The sequence below is a fragment of the Ranitomeya variabilis genome, chromosome 2, assembly GCF_051348905.1.
Source record: "Ranitomeya variabilis isolate aRanVar5 chromosome 2, aRanVar5.hap1, whole genome shotgun sequence".
In the NCBI taxonomy this organism is placed as follows: Eukaryota; Metazoa; Chordata; class Amphibia; order Anura; family Dendrobatidae; genus Ranitomeya; species Ranitomeya variabilis.
Window position 1 is genome coordinate 516,334,318 of NC_135233.1, and position 16,803 is coordinate 516,351,120.

Here is a 16,803-nt window from a genome sequence, read left to right on the forward strand (position 1 = left end):
GGCCAAATCTACCTTTAAAGCAGGATTACGGAAACTTAAAATTGACTTTAAGTTACAGCACTCTTACGAACTGTGTCACGCAAAGCAACCATACCCTATGATTTATGTCAATGTTCACATAACACTTTTTCCAGGTGTATGAAACTGACAAGGATTTGAAGTTGAAATGGCTTCAGGAAATGTTGGCGTTTTCTTCCTGAATCATCTTTTCTTGTGTTTTTCAGAATTTCCTACAGCGGTTTGTAAGCATTTTTGGTGGTGTTTCTCTGTTTCTCTAAAATTATTTTGGGCATCTTTTGAGTCTGTTTTTGTGGCTTTTCTTTGTAGCTCACAAAATGCACCAAAAGTCTCTCAGGAACATTGAAGGAGTTTTCCTAACCTTGCCATTGAATTGTATTATAAGTATGGAGCTCTTCTAAATGAAAAACACCTGAAGAATGATATGCTTATTTTAGTTAACCGCTTGGCATTTTTGGAAACTTGATGTGGTTAAAAGACGCCCAAAAGCCTGATAATATGAACAGCAAGTCTTTTTTACGTGGAAATTAATTTGTTCAGTGTTTTCAGCATTTTCAGATTAATTTTCAGGATGTTTTTGGAATGGACCCACTCCAAATCCGCCTTATAAAGAGGTAAAAGTCTTAAACTGTGCATGATTCCCATTGATGATGACTTTAAATCAGATTTTTACATTTTACTGGGACCTGGAAATTTGTTTCTATTTTCTGAGATGTTTTCCAGAGGGATAATCACTGATCTTGATCATGGTGCTATAAGAAAAGGTGTTTGATTCTCATCAAAAATCAACGTCTGAGTAGTCGTGGCCGAGTGGTTAAGGTGATGGACTAGAAATCCATTGGGGTTTCCCCGCGCAGGTTCAAATCCTGCTGACTACGAATATGTTCATATAGTTTTTTGACTGATTACCTGAGAAGATAAATTTGCATGTGTCCTGTTTTATGCCACATGAAGGTGATATGCGAACTTTGGGCAGGGTTTCTAGAACCAGACTGACTTGATTTTTGGATGCATTTTATATAAGCCGATCTGACGCTACATCCCACGTGCGTCATGCCACTAATTAAAAGAAGCGCCATGAGTGCCACCAGGTAAGTGGTGCATCTCCCTCTTTTGTCTAGCAGTTACAGACCACTGCTTTGGCAGATGTACTGAGACATGCACTTTTATTCACAGCAACCTTGAATTATCTCTTGGATAAAACTTTTTACCACACAATGAAAATTTTTTAGCCACTTCTGGATGAACAGCTTTCTAACAGTATAAGTTTTGCAGTTATTTTTTTCTTACCCTTTTTCCAAGTAACAGATCCAACACTCTATTTACTAGCCACTTTTCATCAACATTTAAAACTGTCATTGTTGAGATATCATGGAACTCTTGGCACACTTGTGGAAATAAAGTTTAGGAGATATTAATTTACCATTGTGTATTAATTGTAGATTTGCACTACAGCTTTAGAGCCTTTTTTCACCATGATTCATGAGTTCATCTGTGCTTTTTAGCACAAAAAAACTGCAGCCAGTTATTTTTTGTGCGTGTGGTTCCATGGTGTAATGGTTAGCACTCTGGACTCTGAATCCAGCGATCTGAGTTCAAATCTCAGTGGAACCTGGGCAGCTCTTTGTACATGTGTTTCAGTTTTTGCACTTACACTGAGTTCTCCTGTGCCAAAGGTTTAACATAAAAAGATAAAAAGAGAAAGTTAAAATCAACATGCAAAACAAAGATTTGAATGTTCCAAGCATCCATGGAGTGATCACTTTGAGTTCTATGGCCAAATCTACCTTTAAAGCAGGATTACGGAAACTTAAAATTGACTTTAAGTTACAGCACTCTTACGAACTGTGTCACGCAAAGCAACCATACCCTATGATTTATGTCAATGTTCACATAACACTTTTTCCAGGTGTATGAAACTGACAAGGATTTGAAGCTGAAATGGCTTCAGGAAATGTTGGCGTTTTCTTCCTGAATCATCTTTTCTTGTGTTTTTCAGAATTTCCTACAGCGGTTTGTAAACATTTTTGGTGGTGTTTTTCTAAAATTATTTTGGGCATCTTTTGAGTCTGTTTTTGTGGCTTTTCTTTGTAGCTCACAAAATGCACCAAAAGTCTCTCAGGAACCTTGAAGGAGTTTTCCTAACCTTGCCATTGAATTGTATTATAAGTATGGAGCTCTTCTAAATGAAAAACACCTGAAAAATGATATGCTTATTTTATTTAACCGCTTGGCATTTTTGGAAACTTGATGTGGTTAAAAGACGCCCAAAAGCCTGATCATATGAACAGCAAGTCTTTTTTACGTGGAAATTAATTTGTTCAGTGTTTTCAGCATTTTCAGAGTAATTTTCAGGATGTTTTTGGAATGGACCCACTCCAAATCCGCCTTATAAAGAGGTAAAAGTCTTAAACTGTGCATGATTCCCATTGATGATGACTTTAAATCAGATTTTTACATTTTACTGGGACCTGGAAATTTGTTTCTATTTTCTGAGATGTTTTCCAGAGGGATAATCACTGATCTTGATCATGGTGCTATAAGAAAAGGTGTTTGATTCTCATCAAAAATCAACGTCTGAGTAGTCGTGGCCGAGTGTTTAAGGCGATGGACTAGAAATCCATTGGGGTTTCCCCGCGCAGGTTCAAATCCTGCCGACTACGAATATGTTCATATAGTTTTTTGACTGATTACCTGAGAAGATAAATTTGCGTGTGTCCTGTTTTATGCCACATGAAGGTGATATGCGAACTTTGGGCAGGGTTTCTAGAACCAGACTGACTTGATTTTTGGATGCATTTTATATAAGCCGATCTGACGCTACATCCCACGTGCGTCATGCCACTAATTAAAAGAAGCGCCATGAGTGCCACCAGGTAAGTGGTGCATCTCCCTCTTTTGTCTAGCAGTTACAGACCACTGCTTTGGCAGATGTACTGAGACATGCACTTTTATTCACAGCAACCTTGAATTATCTCTTGGATAAAACTTTTTACCACACAATGAAAATTTTTTAGCCACTTCTGGATGAACAGCTTTCTAACAGTATAAGTTTTGCAGTTATTTTTTTCTTACCCTTTTTCCAAGTAACAGATCCAACACTCTATTTACTAGCCACTTTTCATCAACATTTAAAACTGTCATTGTTGAGATATCATGGAACTCTTGGCACACTTGTGGAAATAAAGTTTAGGAGATATTAATTTACCATTGTGTATTAATTGTAGATTTGCACTACAGCTTTAGAGCCTTTTTTCACCATGATTCATGAGTTCATATGTGCTTTTTAGCACAAAAAAACTGCAGCCAGTTATTTTTTGTCCGTGTGGTTCCATGGTGTAATGGTTAGCACTCTGGACTCTGAATCCAGCGATCTGAGTTCAAATCTCAGTGGAACCTGGGCAGCTCTTTGTACATGTGTTTCAGTTTTTGCACTTACACTGAGTTCTCCTAAGCCAAAGGTTTAACATAAAAAGATAAAAAGAGAAAGTTAAAATCAACATGCAAAGCAAAGATTTGAATGTTCCAAGCATCCATGGAGTGATCACTTTGAGTTCTATGGCCAAATCTACCTTTAAAGCAGGATTACGGAAACTTAAAATTGACTTTAAGTTACAGCACTCTTACGAACTGTGTCACGCAAAGCAACCATACCCTATGATTTATGTCAATGTTCACATAACACTTTTTCCAGGTGTATGAAACTGACAAGGATTTGAAGCTGAAATGGCTTCAGGAAATGTTGGCGTTTTCTTCCTGAATCATCTTTTCTTGTGTTTTTCAGAATTTCCTACAGCGGTTTGTAAACATTTTTGGTGGTGTTTTTCTAAAATTATTTTGGGCATCTTTTGAGTCTGTTTTTGTGGCTTTTCTTTGTAGCTCACAAAATGCACCAAAAGTCTCTCAGGAACCTTGAAGGAGTTTTCCTAACCTTGCCATTGAATTGTATTATAAGTATGGAGCTCTTCTAAATGAAAAACACCTGAAAAATGATATGCTTATTTTAGTTAACCGCTTGGCATTTTTGGAAACTTGATGTGGTTAAAAGACGCCCAAAAGCCTGATCATATGAACAGCAAGTCTTTTTTACGTGGAAATTAATTTGTTCAGTGTTTTCAGCATTTTCAGAGTAATTTTCAGGATGTTTTTGGAATGGACCCACTCCAAATCCGCCTTATAAAGAGGTAAAAGTCTTAAACTGTGCATGATTCCCATTGATGATGACTTTAAATCAGATTTTTACATTTTACTGGGACCTGGAAATTTGTTTCTATTTTCTGAGATGTTTTCCAGAGGGATAATCACTGATCTTGATCATGGTGCTATAAGAAAAGGTGTTTGATTCTCATCAAAAATCAAGGTCTGAGTAGTCGTGGCCGAGTGGTTAAGGCGATGGACTAGAAATCCATTGGGGTTTCCCCGCGCAGGTTCAAATCCTGCCGACTACGAATATGTTCATATAGTTTTTTGACTGATTACCTGAGAAGATAAATTTGCGTGTGTCCTGTTTTATGCCACATGAAGGTGATATGCGAACTTTGGGCAGGGTTTCTAGAACCAGACTGACTTTATTTTTGGATGCATTTTATATAAGCCGATCTGACGCTACATCCCACGTGCGTCATGCCACTAATTAAAAGAAGCGCCATGAGTGCCACCAGGTAAGTGGTGCATCTCCCTCTTTTGTCTAGCAGTTACAGACCACTGCTTTGGCAGATGTACTGAGACATGCACTTTTATTCACAGCAACCTTGAATTATCTCTTGGATAAAACTTTTTACCACACAATGAAAATTTTTTAGCCACTTCTGGATGAACAGCTTTCTAACAGTATAAGTTTTGCAGTTATTTTTTTCTTACCCTTTTTCCAAGTAACAGATCCAACACTCTATTTACTAGCCACTTTTCATCAACATTTAAAACTGTCATTGTTGAGATATCATGGAACTCTTGGCACACTTGTGGAAATAAAGTTTAGGAGATATTAATTTACCATTGTGTATTAATTGTAGATTTGCACTACAGCTTTAGAGCCTTTTTTCACCATGATTCATGAGTTCATATGTGCTTTTTAGCACAAAAAAACTGCAGCCAGTTATTTTTTGTCCGTGTGGTTCCATGGTGTAATGGTTAGCACTCTGGACTCTGAATCCAGCCATCTGAGTTCAAATCTCAGTGGAACCTGGGCAGCTCTTTGTACATGTGTTTCAGTTTTTGCACTTACACTGAGTTCTCCTAAGCCAAAGGTTTAACATAAAAAGATAAAAAGAGAAAGTTAAAATCAACATGCAAAACAAAGATTTGAATGTTCCAAGCATCCATGGAGTGATCACTTTGAGTTCTATGGCCAAATCTACCTTTAAAGCAGGATTACGGAAACTTAAAATTGACTTTAAGTTACAGCACTCTTACGAACTGTGTCACGCAAAGCAACCATACCCTATGATTTATGTCAATGTTCACATAACACTTTTTCCAGGTGTATGAAACTGACAAGGATTTGAAGTTGAAATGGCTTCAGGAAATGTTGGCGTTTTCTTCCTGAATCATCTTTTCTTGTGTTTTTCAGAATTTCCTACAGCGGTTTGTAAGCATTTTTGGTGGTGTTTCTCTGTTTCTCTAAAATTATTTTGGGCATCTTTTGAGTCTGTTTTTGTGGCTTTTCTTTGTAGCTCACAAAATGCACCAAAAGTCTCTCAGGAACATTGAAGGAGTTTTCCTAACCTTGCCATTGAATTGTATTATAAGTATGGAGCTCTTCTAAATGAAAAACACCTGAAGAATGATATGCTTATTTTAGTTAACCGCTTGGCATTTTTGGAAACTTGATGTGGTTAAAAGACGCCCAAAAGCCTGATAATATGAACAGCAAGTCTTTTTTACGTGGAAATTAATTTGTTCAGTGTTTTCAGCATTTTCAGATTAATTTTCAGGATGTTTTTGGAATGGACCCACTCCAAATCCGCCTTATAAAGAGGTAAAAGTCTTAAACTGTGCATGATTCCCATTGATGATGACTTTAAATCAGATTTTTACATTTTACTGGGACCTGGAAATTTGTTTCTATTTTCTGAGATGTTTTCCAGAGGGATAATCACTGATCTTGATCATGGTGCTATAAGAAAAGGTGTTTGATTCTCATCAAAAATCAACGTCTGAGTAGTCGTGGCCGAGTGGTTAAGGTGATGGACTAGAAATCCATTGGGGTTTCCCCGCGCAGGTTCAAATCCTGCTGACTACGAATATGTTCATATAGTTTTTTGACTGATTACCTGAGAAGATAAATTTGCATGTGTCCTGTTTTATGCCACATGAAGGTGATATGCGAACTTTGGGCAGGGTTTCTAGAACCAGACTGACTTGATTTTTGGATGCATTTTATATAAGCCGATCTGACGCTACATCCCACGTGCGTCATGCCACTAATTAAAAGAAGCGCCATGAGTGCCACCAGGTAAGTGGTGCATCTCCCTCTTTTGTCTAGCAGTTACAGACCACTGCTTTGGCAGATGTACTGAGACATGCACTTTTATTCACAGCAACCTTGAATTATCTCTTGGATAAAACTTTTTACCACACAATGAAAATTTTTTAGCCACTTCTGGATGAACAGCTTTCTAACAGTATAAGTTTTGCAGTTATTTTTTTCTTACCCTTTTTCCAAGTAACAGATCCAACACTCTATTTACTAGCCACTTTTCATCAACATTTAAAACTGTCATTGTTGAGATATCATGGAACTCTTGGCACACTTGTGGAAATAAAGTTTAGGAGATATTAATTTACCATTGTGTATTAATTGTAGATTTGCACTTCAGCTTTAGAGCCTTTTTTCACCATGATTCATGAGTTCATCTGTGCTTTTTAGCACAAAAAAACTGCAGCCAGTTATTTTTTGTGCGTGTGGTTCCATGGTGTAATGGTTAGCACTCTGGACTCTGAATCCAGCGATCTGAGTTCAAATCTCAGTGGAACCTGGGCAGCTCTTTGTACATGTGTTTCAGTTTTTGCACTTACACTGAGTTCTCCTGTGCCAAAGGTTTAACATAAAAAGATAAAAAGAGAAAGTTAAAATCAACATGCAAAACAAAGATTTGAATGTTCCAAGCATCCATGGAGTGATCACTTTGAGTTCTATGGCCAAATCTACCTTTAAAGCAGGATTACGGAAACTTAAAATTGACTTTAAGTTACAGCACTCTTACGAACTGTGTCACGCAAAGCAACCATACCCTATGATTTATGTCAATGTTCACATAACACTTTTTCCAGGTGTATGAAACTGACAAGGATTTGAAGCTGAAATGGCTTCAGGAAATGTTGGCGTTTTCTTCCTGAATCATCTTTTCTTGTGTTTTTCAGAATTTCCTACAGCGGTTTGTAAACATTTTTGGTGGTGTTTTTCTAAAATTATTTTGGGCATCTTTTGAGTCTGTTTTTGTGGCTTTTCTTTGTAGCTCACAAAATGCACCAAAAGTCTCTCAGGAACCTTGAAGGAGTTTTCCTAACCTTGCCATTGAATTGTATTATAAGTATGGAGCTCTTCTAAATGAAAAACACCTGAAAAATGATATGCTTATTTTAGTTAACCGCTTGGCATTTTTGGAAACTTGATGTGGTTAAAAGACGCCCAAAAGCCTGATCATATGAACAGCAAGTCTTTTTTACGTGGAAATTAATTTGTTCAGTGTTTTCAGCATTTTCAGAGTAATTTTCAGGATGTTTTTGGAATGGACCCACTCCAAATCCGCCTTATAAAGAGGTAAAAGTCTTAAACTGTGCATGATTCCCATTGATGATGACTTTAAATCAGATTTTTACATTTTACTGGGACCTGGAAATTTGTTTCTATTTTCTGAGATGTTTTCCAGAGGGATAATCACTGATCTTGATCATGGTGCTATAAGAAAAGGTGTTTGATTCTCATCAAAAATCAACGTCTGAGTAGTCGTGGCCGAGTGGTTAAGGTGATGGACTAGAAATCCATTGGGGTTTCCCCGCGCAGGTTCAAATCCTGCCGACTACGAATATGTTCATATAGTTTTTTGACTGATTACCTGAGAAGATAAATTTGCGTGTGTCCTGTTTTATGCCACATGAAGGTGATATGCGAACTTTGGGCAGGGTTTCTAGAACCAGACTGACTTGATTTTTGGATGCATTTTATATAAGCCGATCTGACGCTACATCCCACGTGCGTCATGCCACTAATTAAAAGAAGCGCCATGAGTGCCACCAGGTAAGTGGTGCATCTCCCTCTTTTGTCTAGCAGTTACAGACCACTGCTTTGGCAGATGTACTGAGACATGCACTTTTATTCACAGCAACCTTGAATTATCTCTTGGATAAAACTTTTTACCACACAATGAAAATTTTTTAGCCACTTCTGGATGAACAGCTTTCTAACAGTATAAGTTTTGCAGTTATTTTTTTCTTACCCTTTTTCCAAGTAACAGATCCAACACTCTATTTACTAGCCACTTTTCATCAACATTTAAAACTGTCATTGTTGAGATATCATGGAACTCTTGGCACACTTGTGGAAATAAAGTTTAGGAGATATTAATTTACCATTGTGTATTAATTGTAGATTTGCACTACAGCTTTAGAGCCTTTTTTCACCATGATTCATGAGTTCATATGTGCTTTTTAGCACAAAAAAACTGCAGCCAGTTATTTTTTGTCCGTGTGGTTCCATGGTGTAATGGTTAGCACTCTGGACTCTGAATCCAGCCATCTGAGTTCAAATCTCAGTGGAACCTGGGCAGCTCTTTGTACATGTGTTTCAGTTTTTGCACTTACACTGAGTTCTCCTAAGCCAAAGGTTTAACATAAAAAGATAAAAAGAGAAAGTTAAAATCAACATGCAAAACAAAGATTTGAATGTTCCAAGCATCCATGGAGTGATCACTTTGAGTTCTATGGCCAAATCTACCTTTAAAGCAGGATTACGGAAACTTAAAATTGACTTTAAGTTACAGCACTCTTACGAACTGTGTCACGCAAAGCAACCATACCCTATGATTTATGTCAATGTTCACATAACACTTTTTCCAGGTGTATGAAACTGACAAGGATTTGAAGTTGAAATGGCTTCAGGAAATGTTGGCGTTTTCTTCCTGAATCATCTTTTCTTGTGTTTTTCAGAATTTCCTACAGCGGTTTGTAAGCATTTTTGGTGGTGTTTCTCTGTTTCTCTAAAATTATTTTGGGCATCTTTTGAGTCTGTTTTTGTGGCTTTTCTTTGTAGCTCACAAAATGCACCAAAAGTCTCTCAGGAACATTGAAGGAGTTTTCCTAACCTTGCCATTGAATTGTATTATAAGTATGGAGCTCTTCTAAATGAAAAACACCTGAAGAATGATATGCTTATTTTAGTTAACCGCTTGGCATTTTTGGAAACTTGATGTGGTTAAAAGACGCCCAAAAGCCTGATAATATGAACAGCAAGTCTTTTTTACGTGGAAATTAATTTGTTCAGTGTTTTCAGCATTTTCAGATTAATTTTCAGGATGTTTTTGGAATGGACCCACTCCAAATCCGCCTTATAAAGAGGTAAAAGTCTTAAACTGTGCATGATTCCCATTGATGATGACTTTAAATCAGATTTTTACATTTTACTGGGACCTGGAAATTTGTTTCTATTTTCTGAGATGTTTTCCAGAGGGATAATCACTGATCTTGATCATGGTGCTATAAGAAAAGGTGTTTGATTCTCATCAAAAATCAACGTCTGAGTAGTCGTGGCCGAGTGGTTAAGGTGATGGACTAGAAATCCATTGGGGTTTCCCCGCGCAGGTTCAAATCCTGCTGACTACGAATATGTTCATATAGTTTTTTGACTGATTACCTGAGAAGATAAATTTGCATGTGTCCTGTTTTATGCCACATGAAGGTGATATGCGAACTTTGGGCAGGGTTTCTAGAACCAGACTGACTTGATTTTTGGATGCATTTTATATAAGCCGATCTGATGCTACATCCCACGTGCGTCATGCCACTAATTAAAAGAAGCGCCATGAGTGCCACCAGGTAAGTGGTGCATCTCCCTCTTTTGTCTAGCAGTTACAGACCACTGCTTTGGCAGATGTACTGAGACATGCACTTTTATTCACAGCAACCTTGAATTATCTCTTGGATAAAACTTTTTACCACACAATGAAAATTTTTTAGCCACTTCTGGATGAACAGCTTTCTAACAGTATAAGTTTTGCAGTTATTTTTTTCTTACCCTTTTTCCAAGTAACAGATCCAACACTCTATTTACTAGCCACTTTTCATCAACATTTAAAACTGTCATTGTTGAGATATCATGGAACTCTTGGCACACTTGTGGAAATAAAGTTTAGGAGATATTAATTTACCATTGTGTATTAATTGTAGATTTGCACTTCAGCTTTAGAGCCTTTTTTCACCATGATTCATGAGTTCATCTGTGCTTTTTAGCACAAAAAAACTGCAGCCAGTTATTTTTTGTGCGTGTGGTTCCATGGTGTAATGGTTAGCACTCTGGACTCTGAATCCAGCGATCTGAGTTCAAATCTCAGTGGAACCTGGGCAGCTCTTTGTACATGTGTTTCAGTTTTTGCACTTACACTGAGTTCTCCTGTGCCAAAGGTTTAACATAAAAAGATAAAAAGAGAAAGTTAAAATCAACATGCAAAACAAAGATTTGAATGTTCCAAGCATCCATGGAGTGATCACTTTGAGTTCTATGGCCAAATCTACCTTTAAAGCAGGATTACGGAAACTTAAAATTGACTTTAAGTTACAGCACTCTTACGAACTGTGTCACGCAAAGCAACCATACCCTATGATTTATGTCAATGTTCACATAACACTTTTTCCAGGTGTATGAAACTGACAAGGATTTGAAGCTGAAATGGCTTCAGGAAATGTTGGCGTTTTCTTCCTGAATCATCTTTTCTTGTGTTTTTCAGAATTTCCTACAGCGGTTTGTAAACATTTTTGGTGGTGTTTTTCTAAAATTATTTTGGGCATCTTTTGAGTCTGTTTTTGTGGCTTTTCTTTGTAGCTCACAAAATGCACCAAAAGTCTCTCAGGAACCTTGAAGGAGTTTTCCTAACCTTGCCATTGAATTGTATTATAAGTATGGAGCTCTTCTAAATGAAAAACACCTGAAAAATGATATGCTTATTTTATTTAACCGCTTGGCATTTTTGGAAACTTGATGTGGTTAAAAGACGCCCAAAAGCCTGATCATATGAACAGCAAGTCTTTTTTACGTGGAAATTAATTTGTTCAGTGTTTTCAGCATTTTCAGAGTAATTTTCAGGATGTTTTTGGAATGGACCCACTCCAAATCCGCCTTATAAAGAGGTAAAAGTCTTAAACTGTGCATGATTCCCATTGATGATGACTTTAAATCAGATTTTTACATTTTACTGGGACCTGGAAATTTGTTTCTATTTTCTGAGATGTTTTCCAGAGGGATAATCACTGATCTTGATCATGGTGCTATAAGAAAAGGTGTTTGATTCTCATCAAAAATCAACGTCTGAGTAGTCGTGGCCGAGTGTTTAAGGCGATGGACTAGAAATCCATTGGGGTTTCCCCGCGCAGGTTCAAATCCTGCCGACTACGAATATGTTCATATAGTTTTTTGACTGATTACCTGAGAAGATAAATTTGCGTGTGTCCTGTTTTATGCCACATGAAGGTGATATGCGAACTTTGGGCAGGGTTTCTAGAACCAGACTGACTTGATTTTTGGATGCATTTTATATAAGCCGATCTGACGCTACATCCCACGTGCGTCATGCCACTAATTAAAAGAAGCGCCATGAGTGCCACCAGGTAAGTGGTGCATCTCCCTCTTTTGTCTAGCAGTTACAGACCACTGCTTTGGCAGATGTACTGAGACATGCACTTTTATTCACAGCAACCTTGAATTATCTCTTGGATAAAACTTTTTACCACACAATGAAAATTTTTTAGCCACTTCTGGATGAACAGCTTTCTAACAGTATAAGTTTTGCAGTTATTTTTTTCTTACCCTTTTTCCAAGTAACAGATCCAACACTCTATTTACTAGCCACTTTCCATCAACATTTAAAACTGTCATTGTTGAGATATCATGGAACTCTTGGCACACTTGTGGAAATAAAGTTTAGGAGATATTAATTTACCATTGTGTATTAATTGTAGATTTGCACTACAGCTTTAGAGCCTTTTTTCACCATGATTCATGAGTTCATATGTGCTTTTTAGCACAAAAAAACTGCAGCCAGTTATTTTTTGTCCGTGTGGTTCCATGGTGTAATGGTTAGCACTCTGGACTCTGAATCCAGCGATCTGAGTTCAAATCTCAGTGGAACCTGGGCAGCTCTTTGTACATGTGTTTCAGTTTTTGCACTTACACTGAGTTCTCCTAAGCCAAAGGTTTAACATAAAAAGATAAAAAGAGAAAGTTAAAATCAACATGCAAAACAAAGATTTGAATGTTCCAAGCATCCATGGAGTGATCACTTTGAGTTCTATGGCCAAATCTACCTTTAAAGCAGGATTACGGAAACTTAAAATTGACTTTAAGTTACAGCACTCTTACGAACTGTGTCACGCAAAGCAACCATACCCTATGATTTATGTCAATGTTCACATAACACTTTTTCCAGGTGTATGAAACTGACAAGGATTTGAAGCTGAAATGGCTTCAGGAAATGTTGGCGTTTTCTTCCTGAATCATCTTTTCTTGTGTTTTTCAGAATTTCCTACAGCGGTTTGTAAACATTTTTGGTGGTGTTTTTCTAAAATTATTTTGGGCATCTTTTGAGTCTGTTTTTGTGGCTTTTCTTTGTAGCTCACAAAATGCACCAAAAGTCTCTCAGGAACCTTGAAGGAGTTTTCCTAACCTTGCCATTGAATTGTATTATAAGTATGGAGCTCTTCTAAATGAAAAACACCTGAAAAATGATATGCTTATTTTAGTTAACCGCTTGGCATTTTTGGAAACTTGATGTGGTTAAAAGACGCCCAAAAGCGTGATCATATGAACAGCAAGTCTTTTTTACGTGGAAATTAATTTGTTCAGTGTTTTCAGCATTTTCAGAGTAATTTTCAGGATGTTTTTGGAATGGACCCACTCCAAATCCGCCTTATAAAGAGGTAAAAGTCTTAAACTGTGCATGATTCCCATTGATGATGACTTTAAATCAGATTTTTACATTTTACTGGGACCTGGAAATTTGTTTCTATTTTCTGAGATGTTTTCCAGAGGGATAATCACTGATCTTGATCATGGTGCTATAAGAAAAGGTGTTTGATTCTCATCAAAAATCAAGGTCTGAGTAGTCGTGGCCGAGTGGTTAAGGCGATGGACTAGAAATCGATTGGGGTTTCCCCGCGCAGGTTCAAATCCTGCCGACTACGAATATGTTCATATAGTTTTTTGACTGATAACCTGAGAAGATAAATTTGCGTGTGTCCTGTTTTATGCCACATGAAGGTGATATGCGAACTTTGGGCAGGGTTTCTAGAACCAGACTGACTTGATTTTTGGATGCATTTTATATAAGCCGATCTGACGCTACATCCCACGTGCGTCATGCCACTAATTAAAAGAAGCGCCATGAGTGCCACCAGGTAAGTGGTGCATCTCCCTCTTTTGTCTAGCAGTTACAGACCACTGCTTTGGCAGATGTACTGAGACATGCACTTTTATTCACAGCAACCTTGAATTATCTCTTGGATAAAACTTTTTACCACACAATGAAAATTTTTTAGCCACTTCTGGATGAACAGCTTTCTAACAGTATAAGTTTTGCAGTTATTTTTTTCTTACCCTTTTTCCAAGTAACAGATCCAACACTCTATTTACTAGCCACTTTTCATCAACATTTAAAACTGTCATTGTTGAGATATCATGGAACTCTTGGCACACTTGTGGAAATAAAGTTTAGGAGATATTAATTTACCATTGTGTATTAATTGTAGATTTGCACTACAGCTTTAGAGCCTTTTTTCACCATGATTCATGAGTTCATATGTGCTTTTTAGCACAAAAAAACTGCAGCCAGTTATTTTTTGTCCGTGTGGTTCCATGGTGTAATGGTTAGCACTCTGGACTCTGAATCCAGCCATCTGAGTTCAAATCTCAGTGGAACCTGGGCAGCTCTTTGTACATGTGTTTCAGTTTTTGCACTTACACTGAGTTCTCCTAAGCCAAAGGTTTAACATAAAAAGATAAAAAGAGAAAGTTAAAATCAACATGCAAAACAAAGATTTGAATGTTCCAAGCATCCATGGAGTGATCACTTTGAGTTCTATGGCCAAATCTACCTTTAAAGCAGGATTACGGAAACTTAAAATTGACTTTAAGTTACAGCACTCTTACGAACTGTGTCACGCAAAGCAACCATACCCTATGATTTATGTCAATGTTCACATAACACTTTTTCCAGGTGTATGAAACTGACAAGGATTTGAAGCTGAAATGGCTTCAGGAAATGTTGGCGTTTTCTTCCTGAATCATCTTTTCTTGTGTTTTTCAGAATTTCCTACAGCGGTTTGTAAACATTTTTGGTGGTGTTTTTCTAAAATTATTTTGGGCATCTTTTGAGTCTGTTTTTGTGGCTTTTCTTTGTAGCTCACAAAATGCACCAAAAGTCTCTCAGGAACCTTGAAGGAGTTTTCCTAACCTTGCCATTGAATTGTATTATAAGTATGGAGCTCTTCTAAATGAAAAACACCTGAAAAATGATATGCTTATTTTATTTAACCGCTTGGCATTTTTGGAAACTTGATGTGGTTAAAAGACGCCCAAAAGCCTGATCATATGAACAGCAAGTCTTTTTTACGTGGAAATTAATTTGTTCAGTGTTTTCAGCATTTTCAGAGTAATTTTCAGGATGTTTTTGGAATGGACCCACTCCAAATCCGCCTTATAAAGAGGTAAAAGTCTTAAACTGTGCATGATTCCCATTGATGATGACTTTAAATCAGATTTTTACATTTTACTGGGACCTGGAAATTTGTTTCTATTTTCTGAGATGTTTTCCAGAGGGATAATCACTGATCTTGATCATGGTGCTATAAGAAAAGGTGTTTGATTCTCATCAAAAATCAACGTCTGAGTAGTCGTGGCCGAGTGTTTAAGGCGATGGACTAGAAATCCATTGGGGTTTCCCCGCGCAGGTTCAAATCCTGCCGACTACGAATATGTTCATATAGTTTTTTGACTGATTACCTGAGAAGATAAATTTGCGTGTGTCCTGTTTTATGCCACATGAAGGTGATATGCGAACTTTGGGCAGGGTTTCTAGAACCAGACTGACTTGATTTTTGGATGCATTTTATATAAGCCGATCTGACGCTACATCCCACGTGCGTCATGCCACTAATTAAAAGAAGCGCCATGAGTGCCACCAGGTAAGTGGTGCATCTCCCTCTTTTGTCTAGCAGTTACAGACCACTGCTTTGGCAGATGTACTGAGACATGCACTTTTATTCACAGCAACCTTGAATTATCTCTTGGATAAAACTTTTTACCACACAATGAAAATTTTTTAGCCACTTCTGGATGAACAGCTTTCTAACAGTATAAGTTTTGCAGTTATTTTTTTCTTACCCTTTTTCCAAGTAACAGATCCAACACTCTATTTACTAGCCACTTTCCATCAACATTTAAAACTGTCATTGTTGAGATATCATGGAACTCTTGGCACACTTGTGGAAATAAAGTTTAGGAGATATTAATTTACCATTGTGTATTAATTGTAGATTTGCACTACAGCTTTAGAGCCTTTTTTCACCATGATTCATGAGTTCATATGTGCTTTTTAGCACAAAAAAACTGCAGCCAGTTATTTTTTGTCCGTGTGGTTCCATGGTGTAATGGTTAGCACTCTGGACTCTGAATCCAGCGATCTGAGTTCAAATCTCAGTGGAACCTGGGCAGCTCTTTGTACATGTGTTTCAGTTTTTGCACTTACACTGAGTTCTCCTAAGCCAAAGGTTTAACATAAAAAGATAAAAAGAGAAAGTTAAAATCAACATGCAAAACAAAGATTTGAATGTTCCAAGCATCCATGGAGTGATCACTTTGAGTTCTATGGCCAAATCTACCTTTAAAGCAGGATTACGGAAACTTAAAATTGACTTTAAGTTACAGCACTCTTACGAACTGTGTCACGCAAAGCAACCATACCCTATGATTTATGTCAATGTTCACATAACACTTTTTCCAGGTGTATGAAACTGACAAGGATTTGAAGCTGAAATGGCTTCAGGAAATGTTGGCGTTTTCTTCCTGAATCATCTTTTCTTGTGTTTTTCAGAATTTCCTACAGCGGTTTGTAAACATTTTTGGTGGTGTTTTTCTAAAATTATTTTGGGCATCTTTTGAGTCTGTTTTTGTGGCTTTTCTTTGTAGCTCACAAAATGCACCAAAAGTCTCTCAGGAACCTTGAAGGAGTTTTCCTAACCTTGCCATTGAATTGTATTATAAGTATGGAGCTCTTCTAAATGAAAAACACCTGAAAAATGATATGCTTATTTTAGTTAACCGCTTGGCATTTTTGGAAACTTGATGTGGTTAAAAGACGCCCAAAAGCGTGATCATATGAACAGCAAGTCTTTTTTACGTGGAAATTAATTTGTTCAGTGTTTTCAGCATTTTCAGAGTAATTTTCAGGATGTTTTTGGAATGGACCCACTCCAAATCCGCCTTATAAAGAGGTAAAAGTCTTAAACTGTGCATGATTCCCATTGATGATGACTTTAAATCAGATTTTTACATTTTACTGGGACCTGGAAATTTGTTTCTAT

The 16,803-nt window shown here is 37.2% G+C and overlaps 18 non-coding genes across 18 annotated transcripts; all 18 read left to right on the top strand.

Annotated features, from left to right (window-relative positions):
- Positions 1-814: 814 nt before the first annotated feature.
- On the top strand, positions 815-896 carry TRNAS-AGA (transfer RNA serine (anticodon AGA)). The gene has a single exon. It is a non-coding gene; the product is annotated as a tRNA-Ser (tRNA).
- A 664-nt stretch (positions 897-1,560) lies between these two features.
- TRNAQ-CUG (transfer RNA glutamine (anticodon CUG)) lies at positions 1,561-1,632 on the top strand. Its single transcript has one exon. It is a non-coding gene; the product is annotated as a tRNA-Gln (tRNA).
- Positions 1,633-2,599: 967 nt separating this feature from the next.
- TRNAS-AGA (transfer RNA serine (anticodon AGA)) lies at positions 2,600-2,681 on the top strand. The gene has a single exon. It is a non-coding gene; the product is annotated as a tRNA-Ser (tRNA).
- Positions 2,682-3,345: 664 nt separating this feature from the next.
- Positions 3,346-3,417, top strand: TRNAQ-CUG (transfer RNA glutamine (anticodon CUG)). Its single transcript has one exon. It is a non-coding gene; the product is annotated as a tRNA-Gln (tRNA).
- A 967-nt stretch (positions 3,418-4,384) lies between these two features.
- On the top strand, positions 4,385-4,466 carry TRNAS-AGA (transfer RNA serine (anticodon AGA)). Its single transcript has one exon. It is a non-coding gene; the product is annotated as a tRNA-Ser (tRNA).
- A 664-nt stretch (positions 4,467-5,130) lies between these two features.
- TRNAQ-CUG (transfer RNA glutamine (anticodon CUG)) lies at positions 5,131-5,202 on the top strand. The gene has a single exon. It is a non-coding gene; the product is annotated as a tRNA-Gln (tRNA).
- A 975-nt stretch (positions 5,203-6,177) lies between these two features.
- Positions 6,178-6,259, top strand: TRNAS-AGA (transfer RNA serine (anticodon AGA)). Its single transcript has one exon. It is a non-coding gene; the product is annotated as a tRNA-Ser (tRNA).
- Positions 6,260-6,923: 664 nt separating this feature from the next.
- Positions 6,924-6,995, top strand: TRNAQ-CUG (transfer RNA glutamine (anticodon CUG)). The gene has a single exon. It is a non-coding gene; the product is annotated as a tRNA-Gln (tRNA).
- Positions 6,996-7,962: 967 nt separating this feature from the next.
- On the top strand, positions 7,963-8,044 carry TRNAS-AGA (transfer RNA serine (anticodon AGA)). Its single transcript has one exon. It is a non-coding gene; the product is annotated as a tRNA-Ser (tRNA).
- Positions 8,045-8,708: 664 nt separating this feature from the next.
- On the top strand, positions 8,709-8,780 carry TRNAQ-CUG (transfer RNA glutamine (anticodon CUG)). Its single transcript has one exon. It is a non-coding gene; the product is annotated as a tRNA-Gln (tRNA).
- Positions 8,781-9,755: 975 nt separating this feature from the next.
- Positions 9,756-9,837, top strand: TRNAS-AGA (transfer RNA serine (anticodon AGA)). Its single transcript has one exon. It is a non-coding gene; the product is annotated as a tRNA-Ser (tRNA).
- Positions 9,838-10,501: 664 nt separating this feature from the next.
- TRNAQ-CUG (transfer RNA glutamine (anticodon CUG)) lies at positions 10,502-10,573 on the top strand. Its single transcript has one exon. It is a non-coding gene; the product is annotated as a tRNA-Gln (tRNA).
- A 967-nt stretch (positions 10,574-11,540) lies between these two features.
- Positions 11,541-11,622, top strand: TRNAS-AGA (transfer RNA serine (anticodon AGA)). The gene has a single exon. It is a non-coding gene; the product is annotated as a tRNA-Ser (tRNA).
- Positions 11,623-12,286: 664 nt separating this feature from the next.
- TRNAQ-CUG (transfer RNA glutamine (anticodon CUG)) lies at positions 12,287-12,358 on the top strand. The gene has a single exon. It is a non-coding gene; the product is annotated as a tRNA-Gln (tRNA).
- Positions 12,359-13,325: 967 nt separating this feature from the next.
- TRNAS-AGA (transfer RNA serine (anticodon AGA)) lies at positions 13,326-13,407 on the top strand. Its single transcript has one exon. It is a non-coding gene; the product is annotated as a tRNA-Ser (tRNA).
- Positions 13,408-14,071: 664 nt separating this feature from the next.
- On the top strand, positions 14,072-14,143 carry TRNAQ-CUG (transfer RNA glutamine (anticodon CUG)). The gene has a single exon. It is a non-coding gene; the product is annotated as a tRNA-Gln (tRNA).
- A 967-nt stretch (positions 14,144-15,110) lies between these two features.
- TRNAS-AGA (transfer RNA serine (anticodon AGA)) lies at positions 15,111-15,192 on the top strand. The gene has a single exon. It is a non-coding gene; the product is annotated as a tRNA-Ser (tRNA).
- Positions 15,193-15,856: 664 nt separating this feature from the next.
- On the top strand, positions 15,857-15,928 carry TRNAQ-CUG (transfer RNA glutamine (anticodon CUG)). The gene has a single exon. It is a non-coding gene; the product is annotated as a tRNA-Gln (tRNA).
- The last annotated feature ends 875 nt before the right edge of the window (positions 15,929-16,803 follow it).